This window comes from Camarhynchus parvulus, chromosome 5 (assembly GCF_901933205.1).
Source record: "Camarhynchus parvulus chromosome 5, STF_HiC, whole genome shotgun sequence".
NCBI lineage: Eukaryota > Metazoa > Chordata > Aves > Passeriformes > Thraupidae > Camarhynchus > Camarhynchus parvulus.
The window spans coordinates 18,068,046-18,084,996 of NC_044575.1; the positions used below are offsets into that span (position 1 = coordinate 18,068,046).

Genomic DNA, 16,951 nt, shown 5'->3' on the forward strand with positions numbered 1-16,951 from the left:
GTTTCGAAAGATTTGCCTGCTATAGCTATGTTCAAGGGTTAACCCTCACTCCCCTGCTCAGATGTTGGCAAAGGAAATCCTCTCATAATCACAAAGATTGGAAGTTAGCCTATGAATTGTTCACATCTCTGTCTTGCAGGTAGGTGCTTGCTTTGAGATGCCCTCAAAAGATCTGTTCTGGTATGACTCCTAAGGCTAACTTGAACCATGAAGGGTTGGGTTTTTATTGTCCTTTGTACCTATATAGTTCTTAGACCCCCCTCCATTCATTTCTGTGAAGCTATTCCAACTTAACCTAATGGCAGATATATCCATTGCCTGACTCTAAATGCTGAAATCTTGGAGTCTTCTTTAATATCCTTTCCCAAATGCACGAATGCACTCTTTTAAATTCATTCAGCTCACATTTATACACCAAGGCAGAAATGTGCATAAGAAGTTTCTCAGTTTATCCCCTCTGCAGTCATTCAGTCATGCAATGCTCACTCACATGCATACAGACATGCATGAAAATGCACTCATCCAGAATCCTGCTCTTCAGTATCATGAAGAGTGAGAAGCTCACACTGAAGATCACATTCATGCTGTCCTGGGTCTCTGCTGGGCATATTCCTATTTGAGCAATCCAGGGGAGTAGCAGGGCTACCATAGATCCCTCCTAACTAATCAAATCTGTCATTTCTCAGTCAGTTGCTCTGCATCTCAATTTGTCTGTCTCTGTATTCTTTGTTAGGACATGTGTTGTGCCATCCTGTCCTTACACTGCTTTTGATCTAAATCTGGACATGGGTAATTTTGTCCAGGGTAGTCCTTGACTCCTCATCTCTGTTTCATTATCCCATGCTGTATGGATTACAAGGGCGACTGCCTTGCAAGTAGCTGATTACAGTGTGAACAATTCCCATTTTTTCATGTAACTGGTCCTGCCATTCCTTTTCAATCTGATTTTATTGGCTCCTAATGTGTTCTCGTAGCATCTTGTTGTCCTTATTTTTTAATTTTCTGCTTTCCCAGCACATAACAGAAATTATGCATGCTCCTTGTAGGTCTCTTCTAGAGATTAGAGATCTACTACCCAAATAAACTAATCTAGAAATTAGCTCAACCTAAATTCTCTTCCCTGAACAGTTTTTAAGTTTGAGAAAGTTCCAACTATTTAGATTTTAAATTACCCCATAGGGCTCTTAGGGAATCCAACACTCTTAAACCGGGAAAAGTTTAATCTGGTAAAACACACTGCATCATAAGAATCAGCACTCTGTGTCTGGGAGCCACTTACGCACTTGCAGGTTTCCTAAACTGTTTGATATATTCTGTATATAGTGAAATACAGTCACTACTTTCAGTGCTTACTCCTTCTTTCCTTACAATTGTACTACAATTTCAAAGTATCTACATGACACAAGACCTCTTCTAAGTTCTATAGCTGTGCTCCAGTTCCTATCTCTGTGGTCCTAGTACAAACTTATAATTTCTATATTCACCAAATTTTGGGAGTGAGAGGTACAACACCCATGAATGGTTATGCTTCTCCTGATTCCTTGTGGTTTTAGCATGTCCTGGTTTATTAATGGAACAGCAGAAGTATTTGAGGCCTACTAAAAGTTTATCTCATCATATCTGTGCTCCTTTATTTTTTAATCTTTGTGCATTACTTTGTGTTTGCCTTCTTTATGTTCTCATGATTTTGCTTTGGTTCTGTCAGCTTCAAAGTGTTTGCTACGAGATTCAAACCACAACAGATAGAAAAGACCCATTAGGTCATTTTGCCCTGCTTGTTGTCGAACACCTCCTGTTGCATAGTTATGAAGTTTTCCTCTGAGACAGCACTGCACAGTCAGTATTGTCTCATAATAAATTAAATCCTTTGGAGTCCTGAAAAGGCAATATACACAGCTATATAAAGATACTGTTAGATATACATTGTCAAAATCTCACAGAAATCCAGGGGATTGTGTCAGTTTATACGGGCAAAAGATAGTCTTATATATAGTTTCTTACCAATTGATAGTGTGGACTCCTTACAAATTTTTAATATTTTTCCTTCAAATCAGAAGCAAAGCATAACTGATGCTGTCCTACATTTAATGGCCTCCTCATTGCTAAACATATTTTTGTCACAGATATAATTTATTAATATTAATCTTTGTCTCCCTATTTCTCATGCAAGTTTATTCCCAATGGTTTGTCCAACAATGGTGCATTGAATTGGTTTGACCAGTACAAAGAAGAGACTAAAACAAATAAATAATTAATTATAAGCCTATATTATCTCTAGGATTTGCATTTCTTTCTTTCAGTGTTTGCACAAGCAATTTGTGTATGCCCTGACAGTTCATTCTGGCCATTTATTACCCTTATCTTTTCCATGGAAAACTTAATATGCTATTTATATTGTTTTTTTCTTTCTACTCTATCCCCATTCTATTTCTCAGTGCAGATGTCTATGGCTTTTTTTTCTCTCTCTCTCAGAGCACAGTTTTGCAGTGATCCTTGCAAAGTTTCTCACATAACTTTTTAATGCAAGTTCTCCAATTCACAGATACACACTTGATTTTGCCTTTTCTGTACCTTTAGACTGACATGATGAGAGAAACCACTGCAATGTTTTCAAGAAATGATCTGTGTGGCAAGGAGACCAAAGGGTGGTGGGGGTCCTCACCAAGAATAGAAGTGGTGCTTAAATGGTATTTTCCAGTTGGCAGATGTATTTGTGGGAAAGGAATTTGAGGGTGTTTTTTTATCCTTTTGTTTATCAGGTTATCCAGTACCACTTTTGAGGCATATCTAGATTTTCAGGATACATCCTTCTCCTGGAAAGAACATACAGACCCAAGGAACTTTGTTACACAAAGATTTTCAATTTATCAGATCAACTAACAGAAAGTTGGGGTCTTCTTGATGACTATTATTTGTGTGAAGAATCTGTAGAAATACTATGTACCTGTACTGGTTTAAAATTTGAATCTTTACAAAATTGTCTGCAAAGCTCATATTCTGCTGTGACCATTGCCAACCTTCTCATCATTACTTTCTTTACTTATAATTTGTCTAGTCAGTGACTGGCAGAACTGTAATGGATTTTTCTTGAGATTGATTACGTTTGGAAAAATGCAGACAAAATGCTTAGGCTGTTTTCTAGACTCGGGCCAATATTTGGTAATATTAAAAAAACCCAAATTTTTTCCTTCTTTTCTATGTCAAAAGGAGTCTTGATTTACAGAACTGCTAAGTACTAAAATCTGAAATGAGAATGAATAGTAGATGTGCTTTCTGTACTTTACATAACTACAGAATACTAAGTGTTTTAAATACATGGTGCTCAGGCAGCTCAAAATGGATACCTTGAATTAATAAACACCTTTGTCTTGATCTTTTTAGGATTCTCCATTAAAATAGGGACAATAAAGTATTACTTTCTCACCCCACTAGGGATTCATAAAGATCAATAAATGTTTTTGTGCTAATACTGTAATGTTAGTGCTAACGCATTAGTACAATGTAATGCACTAATCTACATATATTAAATGTTTATTTACATTATAAGTACATGTGTAACTATAATACCTAAAATACCATGAGGATGAACAGCATAAGAAAACTCATGAGGAAATGAACAGAAGTTTTCAGCACAAGTTTGATTCATGTGCAGCAAATACAGCTCAGGGCCACTCCCTGTATGCATAGTATTAGGTAGCTTCCCTTTGCATGAGTACCCCGTGGTCTGTGCCCTAAGTACTGTGCCTCCCAACCTGTCCCAAGGTTAATAATGTTCTCTTAGTTCTGTTCCCTGTACAGTTCCTAGGTTTTGAATAAGCGGCGTGCAGAGATGGCTGTTTCGGCATTGAGTAGCCTCTGGGTTGATCCCATGAACGAGGCCTTTAGCTCCCCCCTGCAGACCTCTGCCAGATGTACTGAGAGTAGCTGCTGGAGCAAATGGACGACTCATTGGAAAATTTGCTTTTTCAAGTTGGTGGATGTACAGGAATAGCCTTTTTTATCTGCTAGGAAAGCCTTGTGAAGCCAGGAAGTGGAGAACACTTGCTGCAAAAGAAAGCTGAGGGAATGAGGCTCTGCCTCATGAATCCATGACGTGGATTACGACTTGAGGGGAGAGCAGGGGATACTGTCTGCCTGGACTTCAGCAAGGCTTTCAACACTGTCTCCCACAACATCCTCATGGACAAACTCAGGAAGTGTGGACTGGCTGAGTGAACAATGAGGTGCATTCAGAACTGTCTGAGTGGCAGATCCCTGAAGGTCATGATCAGCTCACAGGGTCTGGTTGGGGCCCTGTAACTGGTGGTGTCCCCCAGGGTTCAATACTGGGCCCAGTCTGGTTTACCTAATTCATCAGTGACTTGGAGGAAGGGGCAGAGGCCTCCTCAGCAAATTCCTGCAGACACAAAGCCAGGAGGAGTGGCCCATACACCAGAGAGCTGTGCAACCCTTCAGAAGGGCCTGGATGGGCTGGAGAGATGGGCAGAGAGGGACCTTCTGAAATTGAACAAAGGCAGGTGCAGGTCCTGCTCCTGGGGAGGAACAACCAGCTGCAGCAGCACAGGCTGGGGCTGAGCTCTTGGAAAGCAGCTCTGTGGAGAAGGTCCTGGTGGAACACAAGCTGTCCATGGCCAGCAGAGGCCAAGAAGGCCAATGGGATCCTGAGGTGCATTTGGAGCAGCATTGCCAGCAGGCTGAGGGAAATGATCCTGCCCCTCTGCTCAGCCCTGGTGAGGCACATCTGGAGTGCTGTGTCCAGTTCTGGGCTCCTCAGGACAAGAGAGATTTGGAGCTCCTGGAGCAGGTCCGGCAGGGCTACAGAGATTATTAAGGAGCTGGAGCATCTCACTTATGAGGAAAGGCTGAGGCAGTCTGGCCTGTTCAGCCTCGAGAAGAGATGAATGAGACCTTATCAATGTCTGTAGGTGTGTGACAGGAGGGTGCCAGAGGATGGAGCCAGGCCTTTCTCAGTGGTGCCAAGCAATAGGAAAAGAGGCAGTGGGCAGAAACTGATGCACAGGAGTTCCACCTGAACATGAGAAAGAACATCTTTGCTGTACAGGTGACCAAGCACTGGAAGAGATTGCCCAGAGAGAGTGTGGAGTCACCCTCACTGGCGATATTCAGGATCTATCTGGACACAATCCTGTGCCATATGCTCTGGGATGCCCCTGAAGGTTGAACCAGAAGACCCACTGTGACCCCTTCCAAGTTTGCCCATTTCATGATTCTGTGATTTGTCACTAAGCTTTAAACTGGCTAACTTTGGTTGGATTTTATTTGGAATGGTAAATAGTACGCTAGTAATTTGACAGCCTGTTGTAATCAATCTGTGCTTCAAATGTAAATGTTCCTGAGCTGTCCAAAGAAAAGGCAGTAATATAAATATAAACTATAAATAGAAAGTACAGCACTTTCCTTACCCTTTTTTGAATTTGTCAGAAAAACATATACTAGTATATTCATACTAGTAATTTTGGCAATTACTCAAAATTTTGTTGCAAAGCAAATGCCCATGATGGAAAATTTCAATTTAGCCAAAGAGTTAAAGGCTAAAATTTAGCAAACTGCGAAGAAAAAATTACAAGGTCTTGCAAGCCTAAATAATGGGCAATCTTAGTAATAGGCAGCATTTGCCTATAACATAGAATACAGCTTGGAAATAGTATCTCCTATTTCTTCTGGCTTCTCTAGTGATGTTTTTACAGACAGTGTATTATTTTCCAAAGTTTATGAATCCATTCTGATTTTGTTGCAGCAGAATGAAGTCAGGAATCTCATATTATTTGAGAATACTGTGTATTCTCAAACTGTTTGGCATGTCTAACCTACATATCAGCTTTATACCCACCTTTTGATATTCCACTGGAATTTAACAAATGAAGCAGAGATTAATATTAATGAAAAAACAGATATTTCCATACATTTGTTGTCTGTTTTCATCAGGTGTCAGACATTACAGTGAGAGACGCCAATTTAACAATCTAGACAGATTTAGGTAATTTCCTTGATGCTTGATGGCTATAATTAAATTAATTCTGGGAATCTGCACTGACACTTCTGCCATACTGTGATTGTGGCCTCCAAGTTCCTAGTTATAAAGTTTTTAATGTTTTCTCTGCCACCTAGAACTGTGTGGGGACCAAATTCATGTTAATTTTGTGGCTGCAGTGCTAAAGAGGGATATGCAGAGGGAAAGGCCTGGCTGTCTCTGAAAGCCACCCGTAATCCTCTCTGTGCTGAACCACATGTAAGTGTCAATAAGCATTCTTGAAAGCATGGGGGCAGCATAGTTGGCCAGGTAGGGCAGTAAATTTAGGGAGCCACCACCCTGTGTGGCACCCTGCCTTTGAAAATAGCACAGTAATAAATAATGCATGCTGGTGCGCCGACCAAGCTAGCTTCACCCTGTCCAGACCTGTTGGTACAATGTGCTTTTTTGTCTGTCTGGAAGTATTCTGCGTCTTAGCCACCAAAGCTGTCTCTGCCCTTAGGAGCTGAAACAGAAAAGGCCAACAGTCACACAAACAGAAAGTGACATTCCAGTCTCAGTACCACACTGGAACCATTTATCTTCTGCTTTTGCTGATGCCCTTTCTAGCAACAGGAAAATTCTGCTTTCCCTGTCTATGTTGAGATCCAGTGATCACACCCTCCTGTGGTGCTTCTGCAGCATATAGATGAATTTCAGTGTGATTCTTTAATCTCCCATGTTTTACTCAGTAGCACAGTGTAAGACTTGGGTTTCCTCCCAAAGGTACCCTTCCTGGGAAGGAAAGTGCTCTTTACTGCTTGCTAGTTCTTTGCTTCTTAGCTTTTCCTGCTCTGGACTAATTGTTCATGCTGATATCATGCTAAGGCATTATTTTGATGATGAAAGCTATAAATACTCATGAAGACATGACTTGGTATGCAAATACTTGGACTCAGTGACATGAACACTGAGAGAAATCTTCTAAGTGCTAGGCCTATCAAAATAGTTGCCTAGCTGTGTGCAGGGACAACTTCAGTCCTTGGTGTTGTAAATGCAAGACAATGAAGCTCTCCAAGATGGGCATTTACAGTCTTCCTTCTTCCTCAGGGACAACTTTCTTTGATAGGTGAAACTCAATGGAAGCCATGGAACTTGACCTAACCTGGGTGAGAAATAACTGAATCTTCCCAAGCAACACTTGTACACAGGTGCACCTTATCTATGTGAACAAAAGGAACTTAGTTTTTAATTGGTGTTAGTGTGGATGATAGCAACAAAGGTGACATTCCTTGAGTCTGAGACCCATTATTTATCTTGAAATCAGGTTTAGCATAAATAGTATTTGTGAAATATTTCCCCTACATTGACAATGAGCCTTGATTAATAATTAATAGTATCTCTGGATGTTGAAGGACAATTCATTTCCTGTGCTTGGTAAATCTAGCACTGAGAACTCCTGTCAGCATCTGTCAGGGGAAGATTTATGATGAGACTTGGGACCAAAAATGAGCAAAGACTAGAAAATTCACTTCACACAGACCACTGAACAGTCACTGAATAATAATTTTTAGCATTTCTTGGTTTATACATACAAATTAATGAAACCTCAGAACCTACCCACATTTTAGTGCATTTTTAACTGTTTCCATGTTGGTGCCTTGTTTGACTAGTGAAATAATGAGAAACAGATGAGGTTTCCTATTTTCATTTGAGCACCTGGTTTCCTGCTCAGGTTCATGGTTGCAGGCTGGAGGAGTAACTCACACGTGGTCAAGGAAAACTTTGGACTAAGCACATCTACTGGTTCTCTGTCCTGCTGACCTGCATATAGCTGAACTTTCATACTCAACCCCATATACCCACACACTGATTATTTTTTCCCTCATTTTGTTTCTTACCTACTCTCAAATACCTAGAGAAGCTGAAAGACCAATAGACCGCCCTTTCATGCATTTTTCAGGATTCTCAATGTATAAAAGAAAGGACTGAGCTCATCACATCGGCTCAGCCAGTCTACCTCCCTGTCAGTACAGGGTTATTCCACACCATCCATCTCCTAATGTTATTTCCAGAATAATTTTAATTTAGGACATTCCTGCTTTTCACTTCTCCCCATTCTAATTATGATCTCCCTATCTACCTGAAATAACCTCCATTTAAAAAAATAAAATAAAAATGAAGGGATGGTCTTAAAAAAAACAACTACAAAGAAATCAATCCCTCATCCATTACCAGGTTTTTCTTTTGTTCTGGAGCCACGCGTGTAACCTGGTTAGACCTGTTCTCTTTGAATGCCGAGGACTGAGCTGGCCTTATGCAAACGCTCTCAACCTCATCTTGGTTGTTGTCGTTGCAGATCCAATCAAATGAACAGGAAGTGACCTAAGGAATTCCCCTATTGGCTGCTTGAGTGTTCAGCAAAATGTTTTAAAATTAGTATCACATCCATTTATCTTCACTCCTGGGAGTCTTTAGTTGACATAACCTAGTACCTGTGCTTACCCAACCTACTGTTCTGTAGACAGTTTTCCCATAGCCTCAGTTCAGGATTTCCACTCCAGAATCTTCAGCTAAATGAGGTAAGGTGTTTGGGGTATTTTTTTTTTTCTTAAATGCACTTCCTTTAAAATAACACCAGTGACAATAATTAAAAAAAGAAAAAAAAATTGTCTGCTGGACTCCTGGCCACTATACCAAGCCTCTCTCTTCGCATTTTGGAACAGCAGCTAAAGTCATTTATTCAAAAGGCTTTTTAATGTTGCAATAAAGATTTCTGCTTTCCTGGTTTGAACTTGTATCTTCTATTTAAGTATTTCTGTTGTGTTTATGTTTGAATGGGGCCAGATCCTGAGAATCTTTTCTCTTATGATGAATCTAATAATATTCCCGGTCCTAAATATGCTACTTTTGTCAACAGAGTTGTCATCTGTTCAGTAAGACAAGGGGTGAAAAAGTGGACTTTCTCAATGCTATGGAGAGTCCTTGTGTCACAGAACTGGGATACACTCCAAAATGACCGTGGTTCAGTTCATTTTAGTGATGAAGATGTTGATGGACATGGGGTTTGTAACAAAAAACCCTAAAGTACATTTATAATTTGGCTTGGTTTCAGCTTCAAGGCAGTTTCTTGGCAGTTGTGTGGTGAAGGAGGTTCTGCTGATCTTAGTTCTGTCTAAGCAAAAACTGCACAGAACCCTGCTCAGGCACTGGGTAGGTAAATATAGTGTGAGGCCCGCAGTGTTTTTGCTTGTTTAATTTGTTTCTGTTCCAATGGTAATTTTATTTTAATAGAACCAGAACTGGCCCCTTAAGGTATAGACACAATTGTTAAAGTAGTTGTAGAAGAGAATGTGAAGAAAAAGTTGCTACAAATCTGTGTTGATTTTGTGAAATATGTGTAATGGACTTAGTGACAAATGTTTGCATTTCACCCCGCAAGACATTTTAGGTACCAACTTGTGTGTATATTGTTATAGAGTTATTCAATTATATCAGTAACGTGCTTTTTGATTACTATCTAAAGGCATATGTTGTGTTTGCTTCTAAAGTACATTCACCTATCCTTTCTTTCCTACCTTTGCCATTTTTAGAACCAAACAACTGTTAGAATTAAATAAGCTCATAATGACAGAAATGTACCTTGAGGTAAAAGTTTCATTTAGTCATTTTATTTATACTTGTCTCACTTGATACCGTGTTAAACAGATCTAAAATACAGCAGTATTTTCTGCAATTTGTGAAAACTTCAGTAATACTAAATAATGTGCTCCTTTAAGTTTTGCTTTGATGGGAAATTTGCAGGGTGTAGTTTAAGCCAGTTGTGTGACATCTATTTTGCACTGTAGAAAACATCAGAGCTGGAAAATATAGCAGTTTTATATTTAATGCAAATGCAGAAATCAAAGAAAAAGGCTGCAATTAAAACTAGAAAAACAACAGGATTAAGGTGTTCCACTTACAAATATCACAATAACAGTTTAATTCCTGCCCCATACAATTTTCAAAACCAAGTGATTGCTGCAATAGCAACATAAGACTTGCCAGAATTTTTCAGAGATAATTGCGTGAGTTCAAGTATAGCATATATTTTAGAAAACTTCTGATCTTGAAAAAAAGTCCAGAAGTCCAGTAATGGGAAATTCCCCAGAATGTTTTCAAGTGCCCCAGCAATTAAATACCATTCTTCTAAAAATATTTTATCTCATTTTCAGTCTGACATTTGTCTCATTTATCTCATTTTCAGTCTTGCTTTAACATTCAGCCCCCTGATTTTGTTGTCTTTTGATGGTTATTGGGAAGTTCCCCTGGGTAGGAAATTTCTGTTCCTTATGTAGTTAGCTGGGGACAAGTCTTTTCTTAGTCTAGTCTCTGATAATTGTGGTAGTCTGAGCTCCAAAGCCTGTTCCTTTTCTTGGATAAACTTGCAGTACAGTGAAGGATCTTAACCTGTTTCACTGTAAGCTTTTCCATCCTTTAATCACTTCAATCCTCTCCTCTAATTTTTCAACATTAGCTGTGAAATTTGGATGTCAGGATGGATCAGAGTCTGTAGAGTGCCAAACAGAGATATTATGAGTCAATATACTGGGAATTCCAGTTCAGGGGTTTATGAAGTGTGCCCAAGGCTTTCTTAGAGCAGCCATCCTCCAGACACCCTTCTCCCCCTTGAGCACTGGTCCTGTATGCAGACACTAGGTTATCATTAGCAGAGTCACTGTTCCTTTGCATTTAGCATTTCTATTTTTTTTCTACTCCAAGTGTCACTTGTAAAGCCTAAAACAATGGTAAAAATACACATTTTCCCCAAGTCCTGATAATAAAGGCTCTCAGATCAGAATATCTCTTTGCTTGCCCCAGCACAAGTTAGGTCGCGCTTCACAGCTACCTAGAGAATGAGAACCATATATTTACCCTAGTTGTGGTGAGATCAGGTAGTAGAATGTGGTCTGCTTTACACGGGATATTATTACCTTCTTGTCACCTGAAAGAATATGCTGTGGTATTGACACAGTAATTTCTTATTACTGTCAATGTTCTCGGGGTGTTGTGGGTTATCAGCAGTGGTGGAAACACTGCTGTGGAATGGGATGGGATGGGACAGCTGGACAGGTGAAAAATCAAATCATTTGGCCCCACTCAACTTCCTTAATTTTTTTTTCATTCTCAATGAATTTTCTTGTTAACATCTGTACTTGTTCTGTCTGGGAAGTGCAAGGTAGCAAGCTGCAGTGGAAAGAGATCAAACTAAAAAAAATAATAATCCAGAAACACAAATGGAAAGAGATTAGAGGGAAAAAGAAGGATTTCTGTATGTGCGTCTGTGTTCGGGTAGCAGGGATATGTTAGTCTGTTGCGTGTCCCACAGCAATTTGCGCCAAACTCCCCAGTGAGGATGCAATTCTACACCTGCTGAAGAAGTGTATATTTATGTACAATTCTCACAGAAAAGGATTAATGATTTTATTGACTCAGCAAACTCAGAGAGCTGCCCACGAGCCATGACACCTTTCCAGAATCAGCGCTTAGCTTTCCTTCCTTGTTCACCCCTTCCATGCTTTTTATAAACATGTTTCACTTAGTGACAAGACCAAGTCAGGAAAGCTTCTCGCTAACCGTAATGTAGCCTGGATCTGTTCTGTGGAGTCTACAGCCACATGCTTTCTGTTCCTATTAACTTGTTCAGATTCAATCCTCACAAAATTGTCTGACCTCTTTCTGCAATACTATGAATACCATCTCTGTGAACTGGGGCAATGACCTACTGGTTGGAAAGTGGGTGCTCCAGGACAGACCTGTCTGGCTTAAAAATTCGTCAGTGTGCTGAGATCAAGATACAGATAGAGATGAATGACCCTTTCTTAATCTGAGGGCAAGATGCCTACCCTTTGTAAGATTTTCTGGTCTTACAGAACTCTCTTTCTCATCAGCCTTCCTACAGCTGTAAAGTAGGTATTCTTGCTGAGGTATAGGCATTCCTGCAACAAGCAGCACATAAAAAGAAAACAGCCACAAACTTAGTTGTCATTTGTCATTACTAATGACACACAATATTAGGATGTGGTAGAACGAAATGTAAAGGGTTTGGTTTTTTTTCTTTATGTCCACAAGGAAATGAGCAGAAAAACTATTTTTGTAGCTAGCGTAGTTTGTGATGTTTAATAAAGTAAAGTGTCTGCCCCATCTCATAGCTTCACTACTACTGAATTTCAGCCATAAGCTCATGGAATTTTCTTCCTAATAATAAGCGCCTTGTGAGCTTTGGTGAAGTTCAGCACAATCTTCAGCAAAGCACTCTGGCTTCAGCCGCTCAGCTGGTGTCCAAGGGCACTTCAAGATCTCTAACCACAAATGGCTGCGTCTCTGCCGCACTGTCCCTGCCTCAGCACACTCTGCAGCCTACATGTGTTATGGTCTCTGATGATCCCAAGAAATATTTCAGTAAATGTTCAAGAAAAAGGTACATTTTAGACTTGGTAACAGTGAAACTCACGAGTAACAATGCTGATCGGAAGGCTAAGCAAAGAAGGATTTGTTCTCACAGGTGGTATACAAAAAAAGTAAGAATTTATTTTTGTTTTTGAGGAAATCATCAGGAGTCTTAGTATGAGAGCTCCTTTGAACTCTACTGGGGATGCAGTCTGCACCAAATCCCTCATGAATGCCTAGAATACTTGGGGCGTTTGTTGGTCATTGGTCTACAGACGGGTGAGAATGAGTAAACATGGAGTCATGTAGCCAGTAGAGCAATCAACTGGCATTTGGCATTTTGCATGTCTCCCTTTGAGGAAGAGCTCTCAAAGGCTGCCTTTCCAAAAGCTGACATTGCACATGGTTATCATTACCTATTCCTCTGCTGATCTTGTGAAATGTGCTTCACAGGAAAGAGTATGAGACCTAGTAGACAGAACGGCCAACTGGAACTGGGTAATCACTGGTTATAGACCAAATAGATGGGGTAATAAAAGAGAATTGGTTTGTGGTGGTGGAAAAGAAGTAATTTTACCTACAGGAGTTACAAAAACATGGAATAAAAGTTTCTGCCTATTATGGAGGAAGGATACAGACATAAATATTTGAGATATTTTCTCAACTCACAATTGGATGTGGCCAGAATAGTCTCCTGAGCCCCTGTAAGTCTGTAAGGCTTAAGAAACTATGTGTAAAAATATATTGTATTGCCTAAATTAGTAGTGCCATCACAAGAAGAATTGGTTTTGTTTTTTAAAACCATTCCAGGTTTTCTTTCATTCAGCAGTGAGCAGTTAACTAATTTATGTTGCTATATAGTTAAAGAACCCTTGTAAAACTGCCCAAGATGCTGTGGCCAGGAATCAGACTAAGTTCATGATATAGTGATTACCCCCAAACTTTCTTAATGATTTTTACTGCAACATGTAATTATTATTACACAATAGTTTAAAAGCTTGCATCTTGATGATGCACTTTCAAAGTATGCTTGGTTAAGCAATTGTCTCATAGATTGGAGGGGCTTTATCAGGGAGTCAAATTCTGACACACTCGAGGGTGCTGTTCTCATCTCTTTTACAGTGAGATCTAACATAGTACTCACATAAAAGACTTAATATTCGCAGGCACCTGCCCTGACAGAGGAAGATGAAAAAGTTTTAGAAGATTGAATTAATGGGTGATTAGATGAGTAAGATATCCTTATAGACTTATAAAAATTGGAATGTACAAAATGAAATAGATGCAGTTTTTTCTACATTTAGTGACTTGCAGATATCCTTACCCACTCTAAGACTTTTAATGATGGAGCTGTAATACTTTATAAGAACAAGTAGAAACTTCCTTTCCTTCTTTAAAATCTTAAATATATTTGGACAACAGTCAATCCCGTAAATTTCTTTGTTTGCCTGTTGCTAATTCCAACAGTCATAACAAACACCTTGCTCTAAATACATGGAATTATAGATTAATTTAGGCTGGAAAAAATCTCTAAGATCATTGCGTCCAACCATTAACTCAGCACTGCTGAGTCTACCACAAAACCAAGTCCCAAAACCAAGTCCCTAAGTGCCATATCTATGTGTATTTTAAATATCTCCAGGTGTGGAGACCCTACCACTTCCCTAGGCAGCCTGTTCTAATGCCTGCTAACTTTTTTGGTGGAGAAATGTTTCCTACTATTCAGTTAAAACTCCCCTGGTGTAACTGGAGACCATGCTCTCTCATGCTGTCACTTGTCACCTGAGAAAAGAGACTAACACCCAGACTCCTTTCAGGTAGTTGTGGAGAGTGATAAAGTCTCCTCGGAGCCTTTTTTTCTCCAGTCTAAAAAAACCCAATTCCCTCAAATGCTCCTTGTAAGACTTGCAAATCCCTTATCTCCTTCACAGGCTTTCTTCCTGTAACTTTAAAAAGAGGAATTCAAGTATTTTTTCTCAAATTCCAACAATTCTGTTTTCCAATCTGCATAGCGCCTTGATTTAAAAATCCTTTAAAATGCACGGCTCTTGGTATTTGGCATGTCTGTTGTCTCAGTAGGTATAAGTGAGTAGCTGGCATTGTCTTGTAGGAAGAGGGGCTGTTCATGCCACGAGTCCTAGACAGAGCTGCTTTCCACTTGCATGCCTGCAGGTTTTGTCCTGTGCTGCAGTAGAGTTTTTTTTTTTTGCAGGAATACGTGTATGGCCTGAGAACTAGGGTGCCCAGGGCTGCCCTTCCCCAAACTGTGTACTATAAGCAGCAGATCAAAGCATCAGCCTTCCTTATGCTATAAAACATCTTAAATCTTTAAAAATCTAATGAAGATTTAATCATTAAAGATAAAAAGAAAAGAAAAAAAACTCTCCAGCATCTGCAAATAGCTGTTATAAGGATCTCTGATAATACTCCTTTCTCCGAACATTGTTAAAATAGGTATGATTCTGTGGTAAAAAACCCACTTTTGAGGAAAATAGTTGTTTGAAATAGTCTGGAAATATTTTCATTGGCTTTGTTGGGGAATCTCTTCCAGTTACATTGATGACTGAGACACACAGCAGTACAGGAGAGCAAAAAGAACTGGAGGAAGGAGAGTTCTTTTTTTGATTTCTGACTCCTCCAGCCTCCCTCCCAGAGTCCAGCTCTGCAGTTGCTGTAAGACCTGGCATTCTTGTGCCACAGATAGATACTTGAAGATGATATTTTACTCTCTTTTACTGGTTACAGGATTATGGTGTATTGAAGAAAAATCACTTGTCCTGGTCAGTCAGTCTGACTAATTAAAAGGCAAAAAATTAAAGAAAGAGGGGAAAAAAGGAAAGAAAAATTTAAAGAAGAAAAGTAAAAGAGGAAGATGAAGAATAGAGGTGTTCCGTGAAAAAGAATGAAGGGGATCACAAACTTCACATCCTAGCTTGGTTTTAAGGCTGCCTGCATTTCAAGATTAGTGTGGTTGGGCTCTGCAGAGGGTTCCCTGGTCACCATGTGCCCAGCAGCCGTGTTATGTGAGTTTATTGCTCCCAGCACAGCTGCTCTGGGGTGATTTTACTGCCTGTATACCTCAGTTTTATGCTTCACATTTCTGTCTTTCACAAACAATTCCACATAACAGAGTTGCACATTTGATGCTTGAACGACTTGAATATACGTTTTTACATGTCAGTTGATTCCCTGTTGCCAGGGAACTTTCTTTCAAAAATTCCTTTCTTTTGTTGTGATTAAAAGAGAAAATAAAAATAACCCAAAATCCTACCAACAAAAAAACCTCTAAACAACACAAGCTAACCAAACCCAACCAACCAACCAAAAAGCTCAAACAAACAAACAAACAAACAAAAAAAAGGAAGGAAGGAAGGAAAAACCCCTGTAGAAATAGCCACAGTTCCACAGAACAGAAATTTTGAATTTCAGCCAGCTCTGCTTAGGAATTCCTAGCTCATTTTCAGGATCACACATAGGTCAAGGGTAGCTTTTTTGATTTAATACTTCAAGTGTAGGTTTAATTGTTTGGCTAACTTATCATTAAAATCTCTACTATTCATATAATAGCCATGATGCATAGAAGAATCTTGTTTTAAGTCTGAACAGGTCTCTTTTTTTTTCCTTGAAAATTCTTTCTCTTGTTGAATACCTTCTCCCTGCCCTCAAAAAAACCACATTCAACCTAACTGATCTGCATGTTGAAAGATTTCCCAGAGACATGATGCAATGGATAGCAATGGAGCTTGAGCTGGAAGATATGAGTTGGACTGACTTCCCCATTGACTTGTTACGTGTCTTAAGTGAATAATTTCAGCGCAGTGTCTCAGTTTTCCTATTTGTAATGTGGATGCACTGCTGGTTCCTTCCTTCATTTCTATGTTTTGTGCTATTTACTGCCTTTGCTGTGTGTGCGGACTCTTCTGCTCTGTGGTTGTCAGTGTTTCAGTTCTTCCATCACCATAGATGCTATTAGAGTAGATGAGCCCTGCAGGCTTAATTTTCAGAAGAACTTAGTTCCCAGCTGAACTAAGTACTCAGTTCCCAGCTGAGTACCTACTTCACATGGACTCAATGCTGTTTTTTTTTTCCTGTGAAATAGTAAATTTGGAGATGGAGAGTGTGTGGGTTCATATGGGAAAGCAAACCCTCCCAGTCTTTCAGGTTTTATCTCTCAAGAAAGTTACTTTACTGTTTACACTTATTTGATGCTTTTTCTAGTAATTTTTGAACCACCATGTCTTAGCTGCTTTTTCTTTGTGCATTTTGCATGATACTTCTGAGCTTAGTCCTAGAACAGAGCATTGCTTTGACTGGTTCCATTGATGGAAAAGAATAGTATTGTGCTCTTTTCTGACACCAGGTTATTCTGTAGCAAAGGACAGTTTGTGAAACAGGAGAGAGTTCACGTAAGAATTGAAAGAGCACATTTGTACAAAACCCAGTGGGAAAAGCTCTACCGTCAAACCAGCCCCGGCTGTTGAGGCAGATGCCTGGCTTTGCTTTTTTTGTTTATATTCCAACAAATCAAAGCTGACCTGTGTTGTTATCGGA

At 39.6% G+C, this 16,951-nt stretch overlaps 1 protein-coding gene across 1 annotated transcript in view; it reads left to right on the plus strand.

Annotated features, from left to right (window-relative positions):
• The first annotated feature begins 8,439 nt into the window (after positions 1–8,439).
• EHF (ETS homologous factor) overlaps positions 8,440–16,951 on the plus strand; it is a 30,745-nt gene continuing 22,233 nt past the window's right edge. The window contains exon 1 of the mRNA XM_030949779.1: positions 8,440–8,553. The gene's annotated coding sequence lies outside the window, so the exon portion shown is untranslated. The remainder of the gene's footprint in view (positions 8,554–16,951) is intronic.